This window comes from Coptis chinensis, chromosome 6, assembly GCF_015680905.1.
Source record: "Coptis chinensis isolate HL-2020 chromosome 6, ASM1568090v1, whole genome shotgun sequence".
NCBI classification, from domain to species: Eukaryota; Viridiplantae; Streptophyta; class Magnoliopsida; order Ranunculales; family Ranunculaceae; genus Coptis; species Coptis chinensis.
Window position 1 is genome coordinate 30185133 of NC_141461.1, and position 12467 is coordinate 30197599.

At 36.7% G+C, this 12467-nt stretch overlaps 2 long non-coding RNA genes across 2 annotated transcripts; both read right to left on the bottom strand.

Moving 5' to 3' along the window:
* Positions 1–345: 345 nt before the first annotated feature.
* Positions 346–1708, bottom strand: LOC147492526 (uncharacterized). The gene is made up of 4 exons (XR_015197611.1): positions 1612–1708; positions 1426–1491; positions 1137–1328; positions 346–1030 (listed from the first exon to the last, which is right to left on the bottom strand). It is a non-coding gene; the product is annotated as an uncharacterized LOC147492526 (long non-coding RNA).
* A 443-nt stretch (positions 1709–2151) lies between these two features.
* LOC147492527 (uncharacterized) lies at positions 2152–2856 on the bottom strand. The gene is made up of 3 exons (XR_015199881.1): positions 2733–2856; positions 2561–2615; positions 2152–2230 (listed from the first exon to the last, which is right to left on the bottom strand). It is a non-coding gene; the product is annotated as an uncharacterized LOC147492527 (long non-coding RNA).
* Between the last annotated feature and the right edge of the window lie 9611 nt (positions 2857–12467).

Genomic DNA, 12467 nt, shown 5'->3' on the forward strand with positions numbered 1-12467 from the left:
CATATAAGATTGTGCTAGTTAAACGCTTACCATGTGGTTACCTCTGAGCTCGAAGAAATGGCAATCATCTCTCGATTTCTTGAGTTTGAGAGGACCAATTAAAATCCGTCGGACACCACCCCTCTTTTGGAAAATTCTCCACCGCCAAAAAGCGAGTATGTGATTACTAAAATGTATCTGAACAAAACACTCAAAGGAAATAATAAAATGCCTAAAACAGTAGTATTGATTGGTTCTTCTCAAAATACTGAGGTTAAGTTCCTACGACAGTTCAAATCTACCATGATAGGAGCAGAGTTCTACCTCAAAGTAAAATGTTGGTCTCATTCAGGATTGAGTGGGTTCGAATCTAATATTCATTTGTTCACCAGTGTACACGAATTTTAACATGTTCATAATAATTATGGCCTCTTTTACAAAAGGGGAGGGGGGAACAGACTGTCTTAAATATAAACAGTTACAATTGGGTGTCCTTGAAGCACCTTCAATAAGCTAGGTATCCTTTCCGAAACTTTAATTATCGAGGAATTATGAGTCTATGGTAGATGAGATCAAGACATGGAAGTACGTACCCAGTACCCTGACCACTGCCATTATTAGCAAATGGGTCAAAATTTTCGACTATATCTTGCAGAAAAAGGTGTTGCATAGTGCCATAGTCAAAGAGCCTTACAAGTATATGACCTAATCTATTTAAGGTCCAAATATTGTGGTAAGAAGTTAACTCACTAAGTCCTCCAGTGCAATGAACTACAAGAACAATTCCATATTTCATTGAATACAACTGGTTTAGGCCACAAAGTTCAAATCTTGAAGGCATCAACAGTATGTCACAGCTGTACATTTTCCAACAAAATCTTAAGTGTACTGTTAAATATTCTTGTAAGTTTGCGACCTATGAAAAGAGTAACATACCCTAGCAGTTATCTTATGAGAAATAGGAACATTAAATCTAACCCAACCACGAAACTTCTCTTTATAAGCACACTCGGTTGTTTGCATCCAGTTTTCAGTTTGTGTGTCTCCTAACCTGAGATGATAAAATAGTTCAAAGAAATATTGAAAGACGCAGTAGAAACTTTGTACAATTGAACAAGAGATGCTAGCTTGATCTATGACAGATGTCCAACTCTTACCATGAACTAGAAAGAAGCAGGAATTACTTAAAAACGGGTGGGATCGGACCATGTGAAGCTTGTGGGGAGCTGGTGCTGGAGGAGTGACAGAGATAGCAATTCGCAAGCAGATGGGCATCGACTCCAGGGTACCAGAACAAGAAACCAACTCAAACCAGCTCTCAACTGAAACTTGGATACAGGATCTAGCATCTAGGAAAGATTGGCAAGTAATATATATCACCTTTACTTATCAGAATTTAAGAAACAAAAGAACAACCATGAACAAGTGAATATGCAGTTTACTAACATGTGGTATCCGCAGTTGGTACCCATGTTGATGCCACTGAGTACTTGCAAGCATACAAAGAACATCCTAATGTGTTTGATGGAAATATAACAAGAAAAGCTCATTATAGCTCGTCTGCAGAAAACAAAATGCTAATAGCATATATCGCAAATGGAAGGACGGGAAATTAAAATGAACACAACAAACCAGAAACTGTGAAAGCTGTTGCTCCTTCAATTTTAACTCAATTGGCAGAAATGGTATTTTGCCATGTATTGTTATGACTAACAACATATTTTTCCCTGGTGAAAACAGATGGTAACATGAGAATAACCATAACAATGATAACAACTCAAGATAATACAACAATTATACATGACATATGGTTTATAGTCTACTAAAACAAAATTTTCGACAATGAGTTTTACGACGTTATTACCACCCACATTATTCTGCTTTTAATATTACTCAATTTCATTGTGCTAGCATTCACGTGAATTTAAACATTAAACCTTCGAAACAGAATTCTAATTAAGATGTATCCTGTTATAAAAGTGCAAAAACAAGCACACAATACAAAAAAAGTAACCATGACTTAAATGGCACTCAAATTTTTCTAGAGGAGGGATATGAACTTAAATAAAAAACCAACATATAACAATTTCAAATACACTGATTCAATAGCCTTCAACATGCCAAATTAAATCTTCCAGCGTAATTCTAAACTAACCATACAGCTTCAGTATACCTTAATGAACTCCTGATCAAACACAACTTCAGCTTCGAAGTCAGGTGCCTTATTTCCTACCAGAGGAAGCTCAGCACTCTACAACATATTAAAACATGCAAACTATTAAGTTTAACACTTATTTTACAATCCAAACAATAACAAATCAAATATTCTAATAACTATATATCCAAATCCTATTTGTTAACTCAACACACATTTCAAAAAAAAAAAAAAAAAAAAAAAAAATCACACGACATTACAATTCTATACTAAATTTGAACTTGCACCAATTGAAAGTTACTTACAGCGTGAACAACAAAGGTTTTACGGGAACTTGCACCAATATAAATAATTTTAGCTGCAGATAATTGTTGATATTTAACAAGGATCTCTATTAGAAAAAGAAAAACAGGGATTTCATTATACCAAAGTGAACCTCCAAGTTTAAGCCGTCCACAATAAACCAACCTTCAATGGAAATCTACAAAAACATGTTTACAAACAACCAAGAGGAATGTGAGAAAGAGAGAAAGAGAGAGAGAGAATAATCGGCAAAAAAGCAACCTTTTTTAATCGAGAATCTAGTGAAGAGATTGACCTAGTTCGTCGAGAATCTAGTGAAGAGAAATTGGAGAAGATGCGAAGAGAGGCTAGGGTTCTTTAGAGAGTGGGTTTTTTTTTGGTTTCCTGTCGTACGAAAAAAAGGCGAGATTAGAATTACTTTTCTAAATGTTAGCCAAAAAAAATAAGAAAAAATAATCGCTGGATATTTCTTTATTTTTCAATTTATTATGCATAATTGTATTCCTTTTCTAACGGATATAAATGTTAGCATATCCCAACTTAACCGTGAAAACATTATTAAATATTAATTCAAGATTTTAAGTAACGCTTGTTGTAGTCACTAACGGATATAATTTCTTTCTTGCATCGATGCTTATTATATCCGTTACTTATTGAAATTTTGCACTGTTATAAAATAGCTATTATGGTGTAGTGGTACCTAAGGGCTGCATGGTCCGTGTAAACTAAAGTCTTAGTACCAACCAAATAAGGACGAAACTTATCTAAAGCATAAACGACAGCTAATAATTCTTTTTATGTAGTTGTATAATTCCTTTGAGCATCGTTTAAAGTGTTACTAGCATAATAATTGATAGTGGACTTATGTCACACCCCGAATTTCGACAGAATTCGGAAAAACATTATTTGTTCCCGACTCTTCGATCTCCGAGGTGTGACGCACTATCAACTCCCAAAAACCCATAAACAGTTTAAAATATGCGGATAAATAAAACCAATAAAATTTTTAACTAAACAAAAGTCATCTTCATTACTGAGAAATTAACAAATGAAAATACAAATAACCTTATCTCAACTGAAAATCTATATCACCTTAAGGAAAACAAAACCTATCTTGAAATGCAACGCTTAACGAAAACCTCAAGCAAAGAACCAATCTTCTTCAACACTAAACCTATCAAGACTTATCAAGCTGTGTTCATTTAATGAACACACCCGATAAACAAACATGCAAATCGGTTGACATTATAAAATCTTTGGTGTGAGTAGCTCTAAAATACAATATATAATTATACCAAATATATACACAATCCTTACGGGCAGTTAGTTTCCTCCATGAAGCTTTAACTTTTAACGACTAATAAAACATCCTTAAGTACAATAAGTAAGGCAGGTAGTTCCTCCACTGAGGCGCCTTAACTTCCCACTAACCACACAACAAATCATACGCATAATAAAAATGCATTTAGTTCCTCCACGAGGCGCCTTAGGTTCTAACTAAACTATAACCAATCAAGCATATATAATCATCTATCTAAAGATACATCATTAACCAACACATTATCATAATTATATTATTTAAGGCTTTCTTTGCGTGTCCCTAATATCACGTCGTATCTATGTCTTACCTAGTTTCCCTGGCTACCACAATCACTACCCAACGCCGAACATGTACATCCACATGCCTCCCCTTATATAATGAACCACTCCGTGCGTAACCACCCTGAGTGGGATGCCGCACACCAGGTAAATCCTCACACGGAAGCAATTATGTAAGTAATGCCACTATTCGGAATAAAATATTGAGCATCTCGTTCTATTTTGCGAACGGAAAAATCAAGCCACTATTCGGCTACGATTGCCCAACACATGGGTCAATCAACATCTTATATATACAACATCTTATATATCACATACGCCCACACAGGGCATATCACATGACTTGTGGTAGTCAGGTTCTAGAATTTTCGTTACATAATTTATTCAGGTGTCATATATTTATGACTCATAAACATTCTACTATATCACGTGCAGGTCAAATACCTTATTGCACTAAACCATAATATTTAGAAATATCTTAATTATATCTCATAACCACTTTCATTCTTTCACGTGCTAATATATTATTGCACTACACCACACTCCCGTGGGCAAATATTCATTAATACTATACTACCTCATAGTAGCATCTCACATATAAAATAACAGAGCGTTTATACATTTATGCCTCCAAAACTATTGTATTTAATATATATATCCCACATATTACATAGTATCACAATATCCACGTCAAATCTTAATTAGATAAAGACCACCAAATTTATACAATCTTCCACAACATTTTAGCATTGGATTTGTCCATACAATTTACAACATAAAATGTAGCACAATTAAATAGTCCACAGTCTACAATCAAAGCCCAATATATATATGCTTTACACACTACTCACGTCAAATCATAATTAGATAATGACAAACAACGTTATATAATGTTTGACAACATTTTATTACTATATTTGTCCATATTCTTAAATATGAGAAAAACTGGAAAAAGTCAACATTCCACAGTCAACGGTCAAAGTCACCGGTCAAAACGGTCAAAGTCAACACGTCATGGTCAAAGGTCAAAGTCAACCGTCAATGGTCAACGGTCAAAGTCAACCGTCAGTGGTCAAAGTCAACACATCATGGTGGAAGTCAAACTGTAATTTTCAAAGTCAAACCCCATCGTTTCCATGTTCGGCGAGTTTAGTGGTCATAGCCATGGTTCATGGCTAAGGTCAATAATGCATGGCTTTCGGGCTCATGACAAGGTAATGGTTCGGACCAACTGCCAAGCCCAAACCTTAGAACCCGAAAGTCTAAAACCAATTTATTTATTCCACCTGACCCAATTGGGGACATAAGGACCAGCCTACATAAATTAGAAACTAGCCCAAAGAAAACTAATTGAAAAAGGCCCAAACAAAACAAATGAAACTGGCCCATAGAACTTAATCTAGAACCGCCCAAACAAAACAAATGAAACTGGCCCATAGAACTTAATCTAGAACCGGCCCAAACATTAAAACAAAACCGGGCCCAAACCAAACAAAATAAACTGGCCCAACTAACAAGCTAAGGCCCCAAAAACTAAAGTTTAACATTTCGGCCCGGCCCAACAGAACAACCTTTTCGGCCCAAGGCCCAACTGACCAAACAGTGTCATCTTCTTCAAGCTTCTCTCCTCCACCACCAGCCACCAATTTCAGCCACCGCCCGGTTCGCGCGCCACCACCACCGACCACTTCAAACTAAATGGAAATAGCTTCGGTTTTAAACCCCAAGACAAACCCAACCTTCCAATACCAACAACACCCGATTTCCCTCTCCCACCAAATCTAGATCGAGAAATCTCGGCGCCATTAATGGCCCGACGAGCTCCCATCTACCTCCCTCACACTCACACACTACAATCAACCATAACCCATCGATTTTTAGTCTATATGCAAGCCCCACAACTCAAATTAAACCAAAACAGCCCAACCACCGATTCGGCCACCGCCATTGACGACTTCCATAAGCTTTGACAGCACTACTATCAAGCCCCCACTCAACCCTCAACAACCCATAACCAACAACATAAAAACGAGTTCAAACAGCCATAAACAGGACGCCATTAATGTCTCCGTCCAAACTCCAACAGAACTCCAACAGGCCACCCCCAACCACCGGTCTACAGTGTAAAACCGAAACATAAAATACACACAGTTACAAATTCATATACAGGACCATTATCTTGTTTGGGCGCGAGGGCTCGCGCTCCATTAACATGCCCAAATCAACCTTTGACAGTTTAATCTAAATTTTCGGAGTTCAACAGATTTTAATCAGTTTTAATAACGACAGTTTTACCAAATGACAGGACGAATATTAATACCAGAATAATTAACATATATTGTGAAATAGAAAACTAATCTACTCATCTGTATTAAAACCCGACGAATCCCTCCTAGTCCAAGCCGTCGTGCTCCAACGCTCGAGCAAACAAGTTTCTAGTTCTGCCTCCATTTTCATTATTTTTATTATCTTAAAAACCCTATTCTCTAGAAAAATGTGTTTATATACTTGGGTCTGAAACCCAAGCCCAAAACAGACTCGGGCCCAAAAACCAGGCCAGCGTATCCCAAATCCAATCCAGCCAATTTTTAAATAAATAATTAAATTAATTAATAAATAAATAAAATAAATATGTATTTTAAATACGGGCGTTACAACTTATTATCTAGTTTCTGACCTAACACAGCACCAACGACATAATCATTAGCATTACACATGAGTTCGAAAGGTTTAGACCAATCGGGAGGCTGTATAATGGGTGCAGATGTTAAGGCGGCTTTTAAAGTTTCAAAAGCCTGTATACAGTTAAAATTAAAATCAAAGATGACATCTTCTAAAAGCAAATTAGTTAAAAGCCTAGCTATTTTTGAAAAATCTTTGATAAAATGCCTATAAAAACTTGCATGGCCTAGAAAGGCTCTAATATCACGGGCAGTCCGTGGTATAGGTAGAGGTGCTATCTTATCTAGTTTGGCCTTATCTACTTCGATGCCATCACTAGATACAATGTGACCTAGGACAATTCCTTTTTTAACCATGAAATGACATTTTTCCCAATTTAAAACTAGACTCTTCTCTTCACCCGTGTCAAAACCTTAGACAGGTTAGACAGGCAGTCAGTGAAAGAGTTTCCATAGATAGAAAAATCATCCATGAAAACTTCCATGAAGTGTTCTACCATGTCACTAAATATATGAAACATACACCGCTGGAAGGTACCAGGAGCGTTACAAAGGCTAAAAAGCATTCGTTTATAGGCATATGTTCCAAAAGGACATGTGAAGGTAGTCTTTTCTTGGTCATCAATATCAATAATAATCTGAAAATAGCCAGAGTAGCCATCTAAAAAACAATAAAAAAGAATGACCAGCTAGACGTTCGAGCATCTAATCTATAAATGGTAAAGGAAAATGATCATTTCATGTCATGACATTTAAACATCTGTAATCAATACAGATCCTCCATTTCATAGGACCATGCGTGGAAACATATTCACCCTTAGCATTATGTATCATGGTAACCCCTGATTTCTTAGGAACTACATGAATGGGACTTACCTATTCACTATCGGAGATTGGGTATATGATACCCGCATCGAGTAATCGTAAGACTTCTTCCTGGACCACCTCTTTCATGGCAGGGTTAAAGCGACACTGAGGTTCGCGAGAAGTCTTTGCATTATCCTTCAAATGGATACGATGAGTGAAAACATTAGGATAAATCCCCTTAATGTCGTATAGGGACCAACCAATCGCTGAACGATGTTCTCTAATTACCCTAATCAACCATGCCTCTTCATCCACATATAATAGAGAAGATATAATTACTTGATGACTACCATCCAGATCAAGTTGAATATACTTCAACTCAGAAGGAAGAGGTTTAAGCACCGGGGTGGTGGGAATGTCGATAAAGGCTTCTGGTGGTTCCTCATCTTGAGTAGTGAAGACTTTGTTTAGGTAGCAGGTCTTCAAACTCAGTAGATGGAGCAACAGAAGGGTTTACTATAGGAGTAGACTTGAAAAAGGCATTTACTTCCTCTATGTAGGAGTCATCCTCAAAATCTGAACTTCCAAAGGAAAGGAATGTATGCATATGGTTTTATGGAAACATGTTATTAAAATAGTTTTGAGCTAAGCTCTCGATCATGCTAACCTCCCCATCTACAGATGAATCTGGTAACTATTTCATCATTTTAAAAACATTGACCTCAACTGAAAGATGGCCAAAAGACATGGACATCGAACCATCGCGGCAATTTATAAGCACGTTGGCAGTTGCCAAGAAAGGACACCCTAAGATGATCGGAACAGAGTCGTTAGCGACTTCTGTATCGAGGATAACAAAATCAGCAGGATAGTAGAAATCCTGAACCTTTACAAGCACATTTTCAACCACACCCTTAGGATACTTAATAGACCGATCCGCTAATTGCAATATCATTTTAGTAGGTTGTATCTCCTGTAGACCTATTTGTTTATATAAATAATATGGGAGTAAGTTAACACTTGCCCCCAGGTCTAATAAAGCAGTCGTCGTGTGGGAATCTCTTAAGGTTCATTGTACAATAGGACGACCAGGGTCCTTATACTTAACGATTCTATTATGTTCGGATAAGGTTGGAAACTGTTTAGTTAAAAAGGCATCTTTAGGAATATTTGTCTTACGCCTAGTAGTGCACAACTCTTTAAGAAACTTAGCATGGTGAGGTAACTTTTTAATCGCTTAAAGAAAGGGAAGGTTTATCATTAGATTTTTGAAACTTCCCTAATCTCATTGAAATTCGTATCCTTAGTTAACATGGCTAATCTCTGGGGAAACGGTGGTTTCTCTATATATTTAGCGTATGGATTAACAAGATGTCTAACCTTGACTTTCTGTTTCTTAGGTTGTGGTTTAACTGGTACCTTTACAGGGGTAGGATATTCAGTTTCTATTTTGGTATCTAGTTTAATATCTGGTGTAGGGACTACTGGTGGGGTAACTATAGGCATAGTTATGGCGTTATCAACCACTCTACCAGAATGGAGAGTGGTGATGGCATTTAACTCACCTACGTTTGCATTTTCCTTACTAGTATTACCGTTTACCTCAAAGGTCGTGTTTGTTGTTTTAGGATTATGTATCGCTTGACCTGGAAATACACCTTTGGGTTGTACTTTCTCTTGGGATAACTGCTGTAAGGAAAGTTGGATGGACTGTAAAATCTGTTGTTGGGTTTGCATAAGGCGTCAAAATGATCCGGTTGTAGAGGAGTGTTTGTTACAGGTTGTGTGACAGGAACTATGTCACGTTGATTATTAACAGGTGGGTTGTGATAGTTATGATTAACCGGAACGATACCTCTATTAGCATTATAATTATTATTGTTATAATTATTATAATTTCCTTGTCCTTGTCCTTGTCGTGGTGGAGCTTGGTTGTAATTGTTTGCTGGCCTAACATTTTGATTATTATACCCTGGAGGTGTAACTTGTTGATTATTTCTCCAACTGAAGTTAGGATGTTATCTCCAAGGGGTGTTAGGAATAGGATAGCTGTTAATGGAGCAAACATTATCTGTTTGTGATGTTTGCTGCTCGTAGGCGAGAGAACAATAGGAGTCGGGATGCTCAGGACTCAAACAGAAATTACATGGATTAGAGTTGACATTCATAACAGGGACATGCTTTTGTTGAACAGAAATAACTTCTACCTTTCTAATAAGAGATTCGATTAAAGTTTTAAGCTCAGGATCGAGTTTAATCTCAAACATATCGCTGACCTTTAAGCTGTTGAAGAAGAATTAAGCGAGCGGGGATATAAATCACTACCCCCTAGTTATTATTACACTTTGTTTGATCTTCTAAAAACTTATAAGCCTCTGAGGCTCCTTTACTGAGGAAACTACCCCCATTCATTATATCTAGGACCTCTTTATGGTGGTGTAAAAGTCCCTTGAAAAAGGCACGAACTAACGTGTCTTTTTCAAGGTTATAATGTGGACACTCTATAAGCAGGTCAGTGAAACGATTCCAAGCCTCTGAAAAGGATTCATGAGGATTCTGTCGGAAAAAATGAATCTTGGAAAACATTTTATCTGTCTTCAGTGGTGGATAAAAATGTTCCATAAATAGTTGAACAAGTTTGGCCCATGAGTCCACAGAATTAGGCGCTTGGGCAATTAACCAAGACGCCGCCTTGTCGACTAGGGTGAAAGGAAACACCCTCAGTTTAATTTGTTCGCACTAACCGTAGGATAATGGAATGTGGTAAGGACTTGTTCAATCCTACACATATGCTGATAAGGTTTTTCATGATCTAACCCATGAAAAACGGGTACCAAATTAAATATATTTGGGGGGATTTGGAAATCCCCCACTGGGTCTGCAAGAATGATGCAAGATTTTGGGCTATCGTTCAGGGATTTGTAAAAGTCAGAGAGAGGAGACTCTCTTTCTTCAGCGATTATTTCAGGTGTAGTGTGTGGTATACAAGATAGGTGTGTGTGTTGACGTTCACGATAGATTACGTTAGTCGTTTTTTCTCTACCTGACCTTAATCTCATGCAAGGCTAAGTCCAATATTGAAGAAACACGACAACAGTCAAAACAACCCTGATATGCTATTATAAATCCTCTAACAAGAGATGCGAGGAGTGGAAGAAAGAAGTACCTGAATGCCTCCTTGCTTCGATTATGAATAACGTCTTGTATACGCGAGCTCAGTGTATTTTTCAAGTTAGAAACACTAAATAACTTTAAGAAATGGAAGTTTGTACTAACCGGTGAAAATCGGGCTATTCAGAAGAGAGCGCGAGTCGCGCTCACAAGTAGCCTAGATAGGGTGCAGGTCGTGCTCCTTATGTAACTCAAGTTCCAGGCGTGTCAGCGCAGGGGGCGCTTGAACTTTGCCTTGGATGGGTGTAGGCCGCGCTCCTTATGTAACTTGAGTTCTAGGCGTGTCAGCGCAGGGGGCGCTCGAACTTTGCCTTGGATGGGAGTAGGGCGCGCTCAGGCTTTTTCTTGGAAATTTTTTAGTTTCTGAACCAAACAATCACTATTAGAACCAAACAAGGGTGGGTGGGTTTAATGGGATTTTGGAAAGACTAACAATACTAATGAAAACAATTCTAAACAGAACTAAGATGGCAGCGATGGCAATTGATAAAAGGTAAAAACGATAGTTTTACCTACGAATAAGTGATGAAACTCAAACGTAAGTAAAACTAAAGCTAATTTCAGCTTAATATTATCAAAGTTTTCTACTCTCGTTATTAATGCAATATTTGGAGTAGAGAATTCGTTCCACTCCTAGTTATTTAGAATTCAAGTTAACTTAGATTATCAGTTATATCAAAGTCGATGAGAGTAATGATGGAAATTATACTAATCAAGATGTGATAATTCAAAATACGGAAATACTAAATGAGATGAATTCAAAATATGGAAATACGAAATTGACAATATGATAATAAATTAGGGGAATTTGATTCCACCTTGATTCGACTTAATAAACTAACGAAGAAATGTCGTAATCCGAATTGAAATGCTTTCGCATAACAATTGGGTGTTTCTAATCCCTAATTGTTCATGGTAATCTCTACCAACTAACAACTAACATGTGAATCAATCAAACCCATTCTCATAGTGAATTAATTACTTTCTAGAATAGAATAGATTTTTATAACCAATTTCTACGCTAACAACAATCAAGTTTCATCAAGGCTTCCTCAAACCCCTCTAATGGAGGTTTTAGCCTTAAATCATCATCCTATCATTTCTAAAATAAGAACAATCAAAACAAGTCATTATTGAATAACTGATTAACTTTCTTAATCTAATTTAACAATAGTCTAAGATTCAAAATGGATTACAACTGAAATTCAAACTAATCTAGAACTAAAATTATGAATACTAATTATCAATTTAAAACAACTAAATCTATGAATGCAAGATTGAATTCGAAATTAAAGATTGAAATATAAACTAAGTATTTTATTCTAAGATTCAAAACTTGTTCTAACAACTAATAAAATTGACAACTAATTAGATTAATCTATATAAGCTAATTTAATGAATTAAAACTAAGTATTTGGATCATTCACTAATTCAAACTAACTAGAAAAAATTGCTCAGTCTAAACTCGTTTAAAACTCCTTTCTCTGATCTAGATCTAACTATATTTAAAAGCTAAATCTTTTTTTTATTAAATGGAGGAGACCAGATCCAAAAAATCGTGCATGGGCCGAGGAGCTTGTTTTGGGCCGGAAAATTGAGCCCAAAACCTCAGTACTTCAGTCCACAAAGGGCTTTTCAACTGGATTTGACTTCAATAGCCTTTTCATCCACTTTTGCTCCTTTGATTGGGTCAAGTCTTGGACCATTGGAAAGCTCTTTCCAATCTAATCGTTTTGACATAAGGTAAGCCCAATTCCGAGGTCTGAGTCTAA